Source organism: Lissotriton vulgaris, chromosome 2_1 (genome assembly GCF_964263255.1).
Source record: "Lissotriton vulgaris chromosome 2_1, aLisVul1.2, whole genome shotgun sequence".
Lineage (NCBI taxonomy): Eukaryota > Metazoa > Chordata > Amphibia > Caudata > Salamandridae > Lissotriton > Lissotriton vulgaris.
Window position 1 is genome coordinate 1031158355 of NC_141687.1, and position 14563 is coordinate 1031172917.

Here is a 14563-nt window from a genome sequence, read left to right on the forward strand (position 1 = left end):
ACTTTTTGGGTCAACCCTGTTCTTACTTAACGCACTTCGTGCAGACGCTGTCTGCGAGGTTTTCTCTTCCTTGAATTAAATTCTACATGATAGGGTATTTATATAACTATGGTTGAACGTGAATTGTTATCATACTCTGAAGACTATATTGACAAACTTCTTGAGGATCCCAGCAACAATTTTTTGACGACTGATGTACCAACTTTAGACTTCAGCCTTAAGGATAAGATTCAACGGCTAGAACGCCTTGAAAAGAAATTAATCCGTACCCGCTGGCACGGGCACCTGCTCACCAAATATCTCAAGGAGAACATTATCCCGATTGGCCTACAAATAAAAATAGAACCTGCTATCTTTGTTGAAGTTCCTAAATTCAGGGAAGGGTTTAGTCACATATCGAACAATTGCTCTCGCCACTGGATGGTGCTTGGGATAGAGACAGCTGCCCAGCAAATCCAGTTACTGACCAGTGAAATTAAATCACTACGTGCAGAGATCGCCGCAGATGCTAATCTGGAAGGAGCGAAAGAAACACTAAACAATCTGGAAGCCACTCTAAAGGATTTTGACCTCACCACTCAAAATCGTAAACTAGAGAAACTCGCCAGGGATATAAGATTGTACGACAAAAAGAAAACCTACCCCTACCTACAAGACGACTATTATAAACAGGACCAACAAGGAAGATTCACTAACAGAGGGCGAGGCAGTTTCCGCGGTAGACGGAACTATACAACCTTTTCTGACTCCTCATACAGTTCCGAAGGGGAACAGGAATTCGCTGGCCCGAATCGTCAATACAACTACCCTGACTACAGTTATCAGTCACCACAGTACCAACCTTTTTTAGGCCAGCGACCCGCGCCATGGCGCCCCCCGAGAGGCAGAGGCAATTTCTCCAACAGAGGTCAACCTCGGGGACAGAATCAGAGCAACACCAACTGGGACACCGGACGTGGTCAAACATCCAAACAGGTTCATTTCCAGCAGGAGCAGCACGGGGAGAGAACAACCCGGAACAAAACTTACCGCTGGTAATACAGACATCCACCATTAACCCTGTGGTGAACATTTCCAATTACATCTTGAACGAATCAGAAACACGTGCATTGAGCAAGGGACTGTCATATGTCCCAACCAACAAACCTGACTCATTTACAGTTCGTACTGAACTGTTTAAATTTTTCCGGAAAGTGAGACTGAAATACTTCTTCAGAAATGCTGGGCCTTACAAAAATCCATCCTGTACAGGCCTGAGGCCTTCCTCCACGTTTGTTCCACCGTCCTGCACCATGACCAATAAAATTCTGGCGTACGAGGCAGTTGTATGGAGGGATGTTAACGCTACTTTAATGAATCAGACCTATACCAGGTACAATACAAGTAAGATTGAAAAGGATTCTCTCCAGTCACTGGCCAACAACCCTGAAGTGGTGATTAAACCGGCTGATAAAGGTGGTGCCATTGTGATTCAGGATACCAAAAAATACGAGTCTGAGATTCAACGTCAACTGATGGATGGCGTCAGCTACCAGAGACTTCGCTCGGATCCCTCACAAGCAATTGCACGTGAAATCCTGGAAATCACTCAGCTTGGATTGGAACTTGGATTCCTATCAAAACATGAATTTGATTATCTCAATCAGCCGCACCCACGTTTAGCCACGATATATACTCTCCCTAAAATACATAAGGACATGGCCAACCCTCCTGGACGTCCGATTGTATCGGGTTGTGGCTCCATTCTAGAACCATTGGGAAGGTATATTGACTTTTTCTTAAAACCACTGGCGGAGGCGACCCAGACATACCTAAGAGATACTCCTCAAACCATAAACCTAGTCGAAGGGTTACCCTTTGACCCGACGCAGCAATTATTAGTTACCTGTGACGTGGTATCTCTGTATACCTCCATCCCTCAAGAGGAAGCATTAACAGTCATGATGAGGTACCTGGAATCTAGACCAGCACCCAAGCAGGTGCCTTCTGAATTCATCATCTCCCTACTTCGGGTCGCAATGACTAAGAACTTTTTCACCTTTAAAAATGATTTTTTTCTTCAAATACAGGGTGTGGCAATGGGGGCTCCCTTTGCCCCGGATGTAGCCATTCTCTATATGGCGGCTTTTGAAGTGAACAACATACTCGATGCCAACAATCCTTTCAACAACCATCTTAATATCTGGGTTCGTTACATAGACGACATTTTAATACTTTGGAATGGTGATTCGACCACCCTAAATGAGTTTCACCTATGGCTCAATCAGCAATCACCCTATCTAAAATTCACTATACAATCCAATAATCAAAGCATCGACTTTCTGGACATCACAATTTATCACCATCAGGGTCAACTTCAAACCACTTTGTACAGAAAACCGGCGGAGAGGAACTCCCTACTTCAATATAGTAGTCACCATCCAAGTGGAGAAGTGTGGCTCAATGGTTAGAGCGGCAGACCTTGATGCAGAACGCTGGCCAGGGACCAGGGTTCGATTCCCGCATCGGCGGGATCGGGCTTAAATTCCTCTGACCGGATATTCTCGCCTCAGTGCCGAATCTAAGCATGGGCCCCACGCTGCAACTCTGGGCAATAGCTTGCTTAGTCTCCACAACGGCCCCCGATGCACAAGGGATGCCTGGTTTCACCATGGGATGCCCAGGAGTGGACACCCCACAAGGAAAAGCCAGGAGGGGTTCCCTTGTGGTAGGAGTACAAGCGCCGGGATACTTACGGGTGACTGTTCGCGCTATACAAATACAACACATTTACACATTTACACATTTACACGTGCCCTCCGTGACAACCTCCCATTCGGTCAATTTTTACGGGTCCGAAGAAACTGTTCCTCCAAAGAACATTACTTCCAACAGTCGGAAGAACTAGCAGAACGTTTGAAAACCCGTGGCTACCCTAAACGACTGGTAACTAAAGCTAAGAAACGTGCGTGGTTCTACCCCCGGGAGGAACTCTTAAAGACCAAAGACCCAGTGGATAATCAACAGGACAGGATTGTCTGTGTGACGACCTTCTCTACCAAGAGCAATCTAATTAAGAAGATTGTAAATCACCATTGGCAACTGGTTGCAGACGACATACAACATCCCGACACCCCACTACATGCCTTCAAAAAATCCAGAAGTGTGAAAGACTATGTAGTACGCTCGCTTCTTCCATCTAAGGCAGATCCTACCATCAGATCTCTGTGGAATCTCCAGCCGATCATTGGCCACTTCAAATGTGGCCAGTGTAAAGCCTGTGATAACTGCATGCAAACTAAAGAATTCATACACAACCAAAAGAAAATCCAACTGAAATCTCTCAGCAATTGTAATACCTCGACAGTGATTTATGCGATTGTATGCCCTTGCAACCTCATCTATATTGGACAAACCCAACAAAAAATCAAGCAAAGGGTCTTGCAACATATGAGCCGCATCAGATGTGAAGTGTCCGGTGCTCCTTTAGTTGACCACTTCAGAGCAGCACAACATCCACCTGATAGTCTAACATGGCTAGTAATTGAGAAAATTAACCTTGGCCCCAGGGGTGGGAACATATCCAATATACTCAGCATAAGGGAACTTAAATGGATGTTCTTCTTTGACTCTATAAATACAGGTCTCAATGAACACGATAGTTCCTTTTCGCAACTTGCCACCTTAACGTAATGTATGTTACTGATTTCTACATGAGATTACAGGTTTATTAACCAACTGCAACTGCCTATACCGTCATGGGACAGGTACGCAGAACATTGAGTATGGGTTATCTGTTTCCTACTGGCTGACATACTATCTTGGTTGGTATTGATACGATGTGTACATATCTATCATCGAGCGAAATGTGAATATATACTGCTTTACCATCTTGGCATAGGTACGCAGTTATGTGTTAACAATGATGATACCATCTTAATTCATGTTGTATTTATGTGAACTGATACCTACATTAATCACCAACTGTGTTACCATAATTACATTGCATTCCCAATCTGAGAATAATGCTGCAGTTAATGGTTATTATTTATGTTTGGTAATTGACACCTGCTTCACCCATTCGATCGGCTCCTTTTTAACCTCATGGTTCCAGAGTTACCTTTTTAGATCTGCTATGCCCAGATTGTCGATTCAATTCAAGTAGGTGATCTTATCTACCCTCTTATTTAACACACATAACATTCAACTACGCTACCCGATTACGCTACTATAGCAACGGGCGACTCCTGTAGTCTGTCTTCATTGACTATCCCATGTGACGAGGTTACCATAACAACCTCAGTATCAGGAAGCTCTCTCGCCGCGAGGAACCCGAGTGAAACGCCGAGCGTAAAGCCGACCGGTAAGCTGACAAACCCTCCGGTTGCTCGCGTCACTCTGCTCCATTCTCCCGCGCTAACTTTTGAACTTAATATCTTGACACTCGATTGCGGTCTTTTTATTTTGTAGACACCGCAATCAGACCCAAATCAACAATTCTGCCTCAAGTATAGACGAGCGGATTCTCAAGCCATTCGGTAAGCTCCGCTTTAACTCTGATCCACAATTTACCCTTCTTTTTTAATAATCGAGGGTCCAATCCTAAGTGATGTTTCTCCTGTTGATAGATGGTTCGAGTGGTTCCTCATCCAGCAATTTCTGACTTTTCAAGGAACTCCAACGTTACCTTAGTAAGTCTATTGGCTTTTTCTTTAATTGGCCTGTCAATTCCAATATATAATTTATTCTAAAAAGTGTATGTTTGGTTTTTCTTAGGCCCTTGAACCAATATTTAGGACCTTTCTTTGGATCAACTCCATTTTCCCACTGGACATACTCAGGTATGTCTGCGTACCCTACCCACCTAAGTAAACTTGGAATATATTTCATATTCAGAATTAACTAAACAAATCTCCATTTTTAAATATCAGGTTGGCTGCCCCTAACTTACTGCCCGTCCTGAAGAAGACCCGTGTGCAAGGAATGTGAATAAATCCTGCTTTCCAGGGTCGAAACGTCGACACCCACCTGTACCCCTCAACAGCCCTAATTAACCCACCAATTTTACATTAACTGGACATTGGGGCATGTGCTATGTTGAAATTGTAACAATGATCTATGGTTTATCTTATGCACTACTAAATATTTGACTTTTCGTTTTTATTACCTGATCAATATCACGTTTTTACTGTCACTTATCCTTCCCCCCACTATACCTTCACCATACCACTCCCCCTCCACCCTCAGGGGCACCAATACCGTTATAAGTGTATATGCTTTGTTGAATATACAATCATGCATTTTTTCCTATAATGTGATTAAAACATTATAGAGGCATTGAATCTTTGTTTACTAGCTTTATCATTTTGTGTGTAATTATATGCTCTTGTTCACTGGGACCCCTTACTCTTAACCTCTACAACTTCCAGCCTCTTAAAACCAATCTCCACCTCAACAAGATACATTCAATGCTTAATTTGAGTCAGTGGTTTCCAGTGCTCGGCACCAGCACTTAACCCCTTCGCTGCGGATGACAAAGCCAGCTCGTCATGGGCGTTACCTGCGCTATGCGGATGACGAGCTGGCTTTGTCACAAACCGCGTGATTTTCAAATTTCAGCGCACAGCGGGAAAACCCGTAGCGTGCATGCGGTTAATTGTTAACACCGGCACTTATGAGACTATGCCACATTGCAGCACTGCTTGTCTAATTTAGAGATGAGCACAACAACAGTTGTTTATTAATTCAGTATGCGTTAAAAATGATTAATACTTGATGCCAAAGTCATTCTAATAGCTCAGGGGGCCTGGAATAGTCTGAATTGTCACAACTGTAGGAGTGTGCTGGTTAGTAGTTGTGTAGTTACTCTTGTTGGCAGCAGCGGCTCCTCTGTTAAGCGTCGCCCCACTGCTCTTGCAGCAGTGAAAACATGAAAAATAAATTGATAACACAGGTTATTATAATTTTATTTCTCCCCACTTAAGAGTCGGGCCATCATGATGGACAGCTGCAGCAAGGAGGTGGAGTGATGGCACAACTGCAAGTGCGCATGACGGTTTGGCCTGCCATCTTAGGACGGCCAAACTGACATGCACACTTCCCCACCCAAGCTGTGCTGTACAGCTGGGTGGAGAACAGGCAGAGGATCGCAGCCTCTTAGTGAGCGCCAAAACAGGGTGCTCAGGCCAATCCCGGCGCTGCTCTCATGCTGGTTAATACAGGTATGATAGCAGCAGCTGGATTGGCATAGGGGAGCCCGTGGACTGCTGGGAATCGAGGAGCAGAAGAGCAGGGAGGTGGCAGCTGGCAGGTAAGCACTATTTTTTTTTCTATTCTCCCTGCGCTGCTGCCCTGTGCTGCCTTATTACTTCAATACTAAAGCAGCCGCCACTGGTAGTTGGCAGCGCTGACCGTGGCAATGGGTAATGCAGGTGGAAGCGACCTCCTGATGAGGGACCTGGCATTTATGTTTTGTACAAATGAAGTACTGGACGCTCTTTCATTTACCCATATCTTCCCAGATTGTCAAATTCAGAAACTGGTCCCCTCTCCCCATCCGAGCTTTCCCCACCTTTACCTTATCCAGTGTTTAATTGGTAAAACAATTAGTCCGGGGCCCAAAGTTTTGCGTAGAGGCCCCGGTCGGTGCAACACCTAGGGGCCAATTAGGATTGCGGTGAATCCGCATCCTCCGGGCTGGCGGAAGCCACCGCCGGCCCAGAGGATGCGGATTCACCGCTGCGGTGATTGCAAAGACCCCCCGCCAGATTAGGACGGCAGGGGAGTCATCTGCGGACGTGAAGACCGTCCGCCACTTTTCCGCCGCTGTCCTGCGGCGGAAAAGCTCTAATATGGTGGCGGTGTCATGCGGAAACATGCTTTTCCACGGCGGGTTTTCCGCCGTGGAAAAGCATCTGGTCTTTGGTGTTTGGGGGCCCGTTGCGGGCCCCCAGGGTGTCGGGGTGGGGAGTGCACATGGGGGGTACCTATGGTACCCCCCAGCATTTACATGCACAAAGCGGCAGGCACCACGCGGTGCCTGCGCCTTTGTGCATGTAAATGTTAAACATGCATTTTTAACCTTGCGGCGGGTGCTGCTTCAAGCAGCACCCGCCGCAAGGTTAAAGGAACAGGATGTGACCGCCAGGGTGGCGGTCACATCCTAATTTGCATGGAGAGACCGCCGCTGCCCATGCGGACAGTCCCTTTTCCTCGGGGGTGGCGGACGGACGCAGGTCCCTCCGCCATCCTAATGACCCCCATATTTGGGAGGGATAAGGGGGGAATGCCGAATACCAGTGGAGCGCTGTCTTGATTCCACCTCAAGCCTCTTTCTTTCACCGTCAGACATCCCCTTCCCCTTTATCTCACTCTTGCAGGTTCTTTTTCATTCCTGCTTTCTCCCTATGTCACTGTTTTTCCTTCTTTCGCTTGCATTTCCCCTTTTGTATTTTTCTCTCTCTTAGTCTAAGCACAGGTCCCTGAAAAGATTTGGGCATAGGGTAAATAACTCCACCTGCTCTGCCCTTGTGACGGCCCAGGTTGCCTATGCTGTTACTGTTATTTTAGGCTGTGCAGTTAAATGTGTGTTTGAGGGAAGCTTGTTCGGCACTGCTGCTGAGTTGAGAATTTTCTGACGGTGACCACATCTCTCTATTCTCAAAGTGGAGAGGAAGGAGGATTTCATGGTAATAAAGTCATGCAAAAAAAAAGAAAAGTTTGAGGGGTGTTGTGCATCATCCAGAAGGACCGTGTATAGTTGCCTCCCATCCCTGCACATAAACTAAATTCTCCCATTCAAAGGAATAAAAAATAGGTTATCTTGAGCTATTTTTCAAGGAGATGAACGAGTGGCTTGTAATAAAAAAGCAGGAATGTCATGATGAGTAATTACGTTTCAGAGATGTTTCATTATTGCAAACGTAATTGCGCGATCATTCCTTTAATTAATAGTTTGAGCAGAAATATGCATATTGTAATATAACTTGTGCTCAGAAAAAACTCCGGCCAACCAACTTTATTTTGCGTTTTCGGTGACGCAGTCAAGCAACTTGTTTTGGTATAGTTCTCGTGTAGCTCTGCTACACAGACTGGAAAAAAAGTTAGGGAAAAACCTTTCGGTCACGCACTGACATCGCCAAACCTCGAGGAATTCATCTGAGTAATTCATTAAATGGTGTAAACTCCTGTGAGGTTTGAAAGGAAGCGTGTTGCGCGTGTGGGACTATTTGTATGACGTCACGTTGCTTTGAACATGACAGTTTAAGTGTGATGACTGATCCACTTTAAATTGTACTTGCTTGCATCTGAGCCTTGACAAGCGTTTACCTAAGATAACCTGCTTTACGCCCACATCGCAGCCTGTGTTTTTAGCTACATTAAAAATCTAATTGGGACTTTAAAATGAGTGCGTAGACTGAGGTGAGTCACTGAAATAGAAGAGTTTCTGTGCAGACGCTGGGATTGCCCTAAATTATTTTATTATATTGGCTCTTAATAGAAATCGCCGACTACAAACACTGTTTCATTAGCAGATTCCTATAATCACTATTCTCGGATTTTTCTAGTTACCTCGATTTTATTTACTAGCTTAAAGCATTAAATAATGAAACCTTTTATTACTTATTTATTCAATATTTAGTTTTGCACATATTAAAACCTCGATTGGAGGAATGTCAGTGCGCTTCACAATTGACGAGAACAACCAGGTAAAATGGTAAAAAAGGACACTATATATGGGGGATAGTTTACTAGCTGGCCCTTTTGTCGGCATGGCCATTATTTTTAAGTCCAGACCGTTAAAAAAATATTGAGAAAAGCAGTGAAATTCGGTACTTTTACCCTTCTGAACAGTTGATCTAATACAGCAAACACATAACAAAATCATTTAGAAAGTATGTGAGAGCTTTCTAAATCATTTCAGAATGATTATAAGAACAGAGTAATAATTGCCAAGTTAGAAAATAATTCTGACAAATTCACACTAATTCTCTCACCCCTCCCAGCTCTTGGGTGTTCAAGTACAGCAGAAGGTAAATCATTGGTCTGTATTTTTCTCTAAGAATGATGGCAGCCCAAGCCATGGAAAAAGGATAAATGACATCAAGCTCCCCATTGATCACAGAAGCAACAGCGAGGCGGCTTTGGCGGCAGGGGCCGCGGCCGTGGAAGAGGACGGGGTCGCGGACGAGGCCGCTGGGCCCGCGGGAAGGCAGATAAGAAAGAGTGGGTGCCGGTGACTAAACTAGGTCGGCTGGTCAAGGACATGAAGATCAAGCCTCTGGAGGAGATCTATCTTTTTTCTCTTCCAGTCAAGGAGTCCGTGATCATAGACTTATTCCTGGCCTCTTCTCTGAAGGATGAGGTTCTGAAGATCATGTCTGTCCAGAAGCAGACCACAGCCGGGCAGCGTACCAGGTTCAAGGCTTTTGTTGCCATCGGAGACTACAATGGCCATCTTGGGCTGGGCGTGAAGTGCTCCAAGGAGGTTGCTACTGCTATTCGTGGGACTATCATTCTTGCCAAGTTGTCCATTGTACCTGTGCGACGAGGTTACTGGTGTAATAAGATTGGCAAACCCCATACAGTGCCTTGTAAGGTGACTGGGCTCTGTGGTTCTGTTCTTGTGCGTCTGATTCCTGCACCCCGCGGTACTGGCATTGTGTCTGCGCCGGTCCCCAAGAAGCTGCTGATGAGGGCTGGTATCGATGACTGTTATACCTCAGCTAGATCTGCACAGCCACGCTGGGCAACTTTGCAAAGGCCACCTTTGATGCTATCTCAAAGACCTACAGCTACTTGACCCCAGATCTCTGGAAGGAGACAGTCTTTACCAAGTCTCCATACCAGGAATACACGATCACTTGGCCAAGACCCACACCAGAGTGTCTGTGCAGAACACCCAAGCAGCAGCTGTTCCTGGCGCAACCCCCACATAACATGTTCTGCTGGAAAATAAAGTAGTTGGAACTGTTAAAAAAAAAAAAAAGTGGAGGAGCGTCTCCTCCCTGCTGCGAGCATAGCAAACCTGAGAAATAAATTGGTAATACCATTTTTTTATTACCATTTTATTTTGTATTGCTGCACTGCTGCCTCAAGCCTAGTGTAGCAACGGGGCAGGGTCATTGATGCAGCTGATAGGCAGTAGGGAGGAGTGGCGGCACCTCCAGTTTAAAGTACAGTAGCCCAACATGCACACTCTTAATCTCTCCAGCCCGAGCTGTATTTAACAGCCGGGTGGAGAGTACCAGCCTGCTCCAACCAATCCTGGCACTTCTCTCATTGTGGTTAATAGTATTAACAACATTAGAGCAGCGACTGGATTGCTTAGGAGGGTTGTCTCTGGGACCTCGTCTTCAGACAAACTGGAGGACCCTAGGAAGAGTAATTACTTATTTTATTTTGAACTTTTTGACCCACTTACTTGTCTGAAACTTGCTTTTCCTTCAGCATCAACTACCGAGCTTTCAGTTGCAGTATTTTACTCATTACAACAAGAACTGTTCATAACAAGCCACGATAGAGAGCTTTGGCTTTGACACTAAAGGTATTAATGGTTTCTCACACCACATTTAAATGTCACCATCCACCACTGCAGGAAGGATAACCAAGATACCTGCCTGGAGCGATTCATCTAATTTAAACATAAAGCAGCTGCTCGCGACTTTTTTCTGTGGAGTTTCAGAGAGAGGTGTGGGTTGAACAAACTTGATATGTGCTTTTGCTGACAGAGGATCATAATCTAGTGTTATTTGTGCAATACAAGAAGGTGACTCTTTGGCTTTTTAGGTCTGGTTTGACAACACATCTGTCGCCAAATCTTGTTTGTTCAACCTCAAAAGAGCTATTAGGGATGCAACAGGGGCTTGTGTTCTAGTCACACGTCGGTAGACAAGAATGCATGTTTGGGAGGGAGGGGGGGAGGGGGGGACAAGCCAAACCGAGACCCATTTTGTGTGTGAAAAAGACCGCTTTATTGAAACAGGTGCACATTACAAAATAATCAACTGGCAACTGCCTTACAAAACTAAAGCCTCGCTATACATTGAATAGCTGACCCCTGATCCCCCCCGTCCCTACGATCCCCTCAAAAGTTCCTCCTCCCTGGCGTTAACATAACAACAACATTACACAGTATTGCAGTTAATACATTTTCCCCAATGACACCCATTCCCACCTGCTTTCCTGCAACTGAAACTAACAAACGCCTATCCTGATACTTAGACTAACTGCCTACCCTTTTTCTGCCCTTGCTGACAAACTTCCAATACTTAACCAAAAACCTGTGCCAACCCTGGCCAAGTTTTCAAAACCCCGCAAGCACCTGTTCCATGTGACAACCTCCATAAGATCCCTTATGCACCTGTCTCCACAAACCTGGCCTAAATCAAAGAACAAACCCCAACGAATCCACCCAGCTAAAATTCTTAAAAAGAGGGATGGGAGGGCGGGGCTAAGAAAACTATTACCAGCTACCCTGCTGCCAGCCACCAGGTCACCAAAACCTTAAATGGTGGCTGGCAAACCTCTCATAGGATTATATAAGCATTGGGCTACTTGGGCTATAATTGAGCTATAATTGGGCTACACCCTAAAAGAGCCCAAAACCACAAAATGGCCGATCGAGCCGGCCCAAACCCCTCCCAAACTGCCTGGGGGCAGACCTCACTACATTCGGCTGCCCCCCAAACCCCCTTTGGGAGGGAGGGGGCAAGCCAAACCGAGAGCCATTTTGTGTGTGAAAAAGGCCACTTTATTGAAACAGGTGCATATTACGAAATAACCAACTGGCAACTGCCTTACAAAACTAAAGCCTCACTATACATCGAATAGCTGACCCCTGATCCCCCCCGCCCCTACGATCCCCTCAAAAGTTCCTCCACCCTGGCATTAACATAACAACAGCATTACACAGTATTGCAGTTACAACTTTTTCCCCCATGACACCCCGTTCCATACCTGCCTTCCTGCAACTGTAACTAACCAACATCTATGCTGAAACTTAAACTACCTGCCTACCCTTTTCCTGCCCCTGCTCACAAACTTCCAATACTTAACCAAAAACCTGTGCCAACTCAGGCCAACTTTTCAAAACCCCGCCACCCAGGAAAAAGGGGGTGAAGACCACTACTGCCTAACTCCCTTTTTCGCCCCCCTGTCCTATACGCCTCTTACTTTCTAGGGTGGCTCTGAACATTTAAAGTTCTAGCTAACCTCTCCCTAATTTACAACAAGTAAAGGTCCATCCCCAGCCTTGACAAGTGGACTCTGTCTCCTCCGAAAAATTCCACTGAATCAAAACGAATGTCCCTGTGCACATTTCTACCAAAACTCAATTCCCTGCAAAACGAGACCTCTCTGTATTAAGCGTCCTCCTGGCTCTGAACATTGCTCCTGGATTAACTGCCCCGCTAGACCCGGCGGGGTACCAACTCAGTCCATACCACAAAATATCCTGACCACTGTTGTTTAATAAGTGCCAAGTCCCTCTTCATGCTTCTCCTCAGGACTATGCCCTTCTCTTTACACAAATCGTTTCCACCCAAATGTACGACTAAAATGTATGGACACCGACCCCCACCTAGCAGACCGTTTATCATTAAAACCAAGATTCTGTCCAAAATAACTTTCCGGGGCTTCTACGTGTGCCCACTTCCCGAAGGAGTGTCCCACAACCCAGATTGACATTTCCAATGAAAGGGGGCAAGCCCCAGAACCTGAAACTAAAAACATTGCATGATATTATGCATTGTTAACAACTGCCCTAAATTCCCTATCCCTGCTGCGCAAGTATCGCTTATAACAATCTGAGGACCACCTCCCCAAGCACATGATATCACCCTGTCCCCATCCTCTATTGCTTGCTTCAGATGCTTCCCCAATATGGAAAGATTGTGTCCCAATACCTGTACCGTGAATGCCCCATTCCTTTTGTGCCTTCCTCAGCACCGCTAGCAGGTGGAAGGCTGTAACTCCTTTCCCATTCGAATGCACAAAAGCTGACTTCCAGATATCCTTGGACTGCTCGCCAGTGAAGCCCCCATTAGGCAATGGAGCCTGCAACAACACACATTTTCCCTTGCCCTTCTGATCCGTTGTAGACTTTTTTTTTTAACCATATATGTAGACCCGCCTCGGGCAAGACTACATCTTCCCACCCGATCCCCGATCCCTTCTGGCCCTTAATAACTCAGACACATCTTAATGCACCAAGAAACATCCACCATCAATGTGGAAAACAGGCATGACTCCAAGGCATCCGTGCAAATTCTAGGCAAAATCTGTTTTACGCTGCTCAGCCACTGCCATGACCATGGTCTCCTGACCAGATTCAGGTGGCCGTGCTCCCTGGCCCACCCTTCCAGCATCCTTGCGCCCAATTCACCCGCTGAAGGCGTGTAACCCCAGAGAAATTTACCCATGAATGCAATTCCTGCTAATTTCCTTGCAATTGACACCATGGATAAGCCTATTCCAATCATATCCAGGTTAAACTGAATCACATCGTCCCTTCGCTGTAACTCATTTGAGCGCCACTGGGCGCCTGACAGCAAAAACTCCTTCCATGCTAGATTATAGGCTATCCTAGTTGACTTAGACAGTGATCCTACCCCCTGTTGTAGCATCTTGTGTTGCCTAAGTACCACAACTGCATGGGCGTCGGGGTCCTGTTGGCATCTTTGGCCAACCCACAGAATCTCCCCCACTGCGAAGGAGACAAAGCATTCGCTATGCCATTGTCCACACCTGGGGCATGTAGTGTTCCAAACGCTATATCATGACACAAACAACCTAGGACAAAAACCCACAGCAGCTGTAACACTTGTTCGTCCCTTACCGACTGACGTTTCATAATCTCTACAACTGCCTTATGGTCAACTCTAAAAGTCACCTTCCTATGCGCAAGCTGATTACCCCATAGTGTCACTGCCACAACTAAGGGGAAGAACTCCAGAAATGTGATGGGCCTACCCCCTTACTTCCATTCTGTTGGCCACTGCTCGGCACACCACTTCCCCTGCCAGTAGAGGCCAAAACCTTTGCTGCCTGCGGCATCTGAAAATATCTGCACATCCCAAATGAGATCCCCTTCCCGTGCCAGTGGAATGCCATTGAAAGTTTGCAGTAAAACTCGCCACATTCTTTAATCTTCTTTCACGCCTGCAGAGAGACACTCATGATAATGAGGCAATCTGTTCCCTGCCAATGCCCTCACTAGCCTCCCTTGTGTTGCCCCCACTGCCACTGCTGCCCCCCTTGCTGAAACCCCCCTACCCCAAAACAGTTGACCAAGGGATGTTTCCCCCCGCATTTTGAGCACTCATGGCGAAATCTGCAAAATTTGCGTGTGCGCAGCTTTATAGAAATCCCAGCAGTAAACACTAGCATAAATCAAGAAAGCTGCTGTCCAGTTTTCTCTAGTCAGAGGAACCCTTGGCCGCTTAGCCAGCTTGCATTCCTCTTCTTTAGACCCTTCATTAAACCGCACTTCCCTGTGCAATAATTTCAGCATTTTAATATATTACCTTTCCATACGCGCTCTTTAGTCGCCAGCATCAAATGTGGCCCCAATGACTTAGTCACT

The 14563-nt window shown here is 45.9% G+C and overlaps 1 protein-coding gene and 1 pseudogene across 1 annotated transcript in view; both read left to right on the plus strand.

Annotated features, from left to right (window-relative positions):
- CCDC148 (coiled-coil domain containing 148) overlaps positions 1 to 14563 on the plus strand; it is a 1056272-nt gene that overhangs the window by 78575 nt on the left and 963134 nt on the right. The gene's annotated exons all lie outside the window — the stretch shown is intronic.
- LOC147731566 (uncharacterized) lies at positions 1293 to 9967 on the plus strand (annotated as a pseudogene).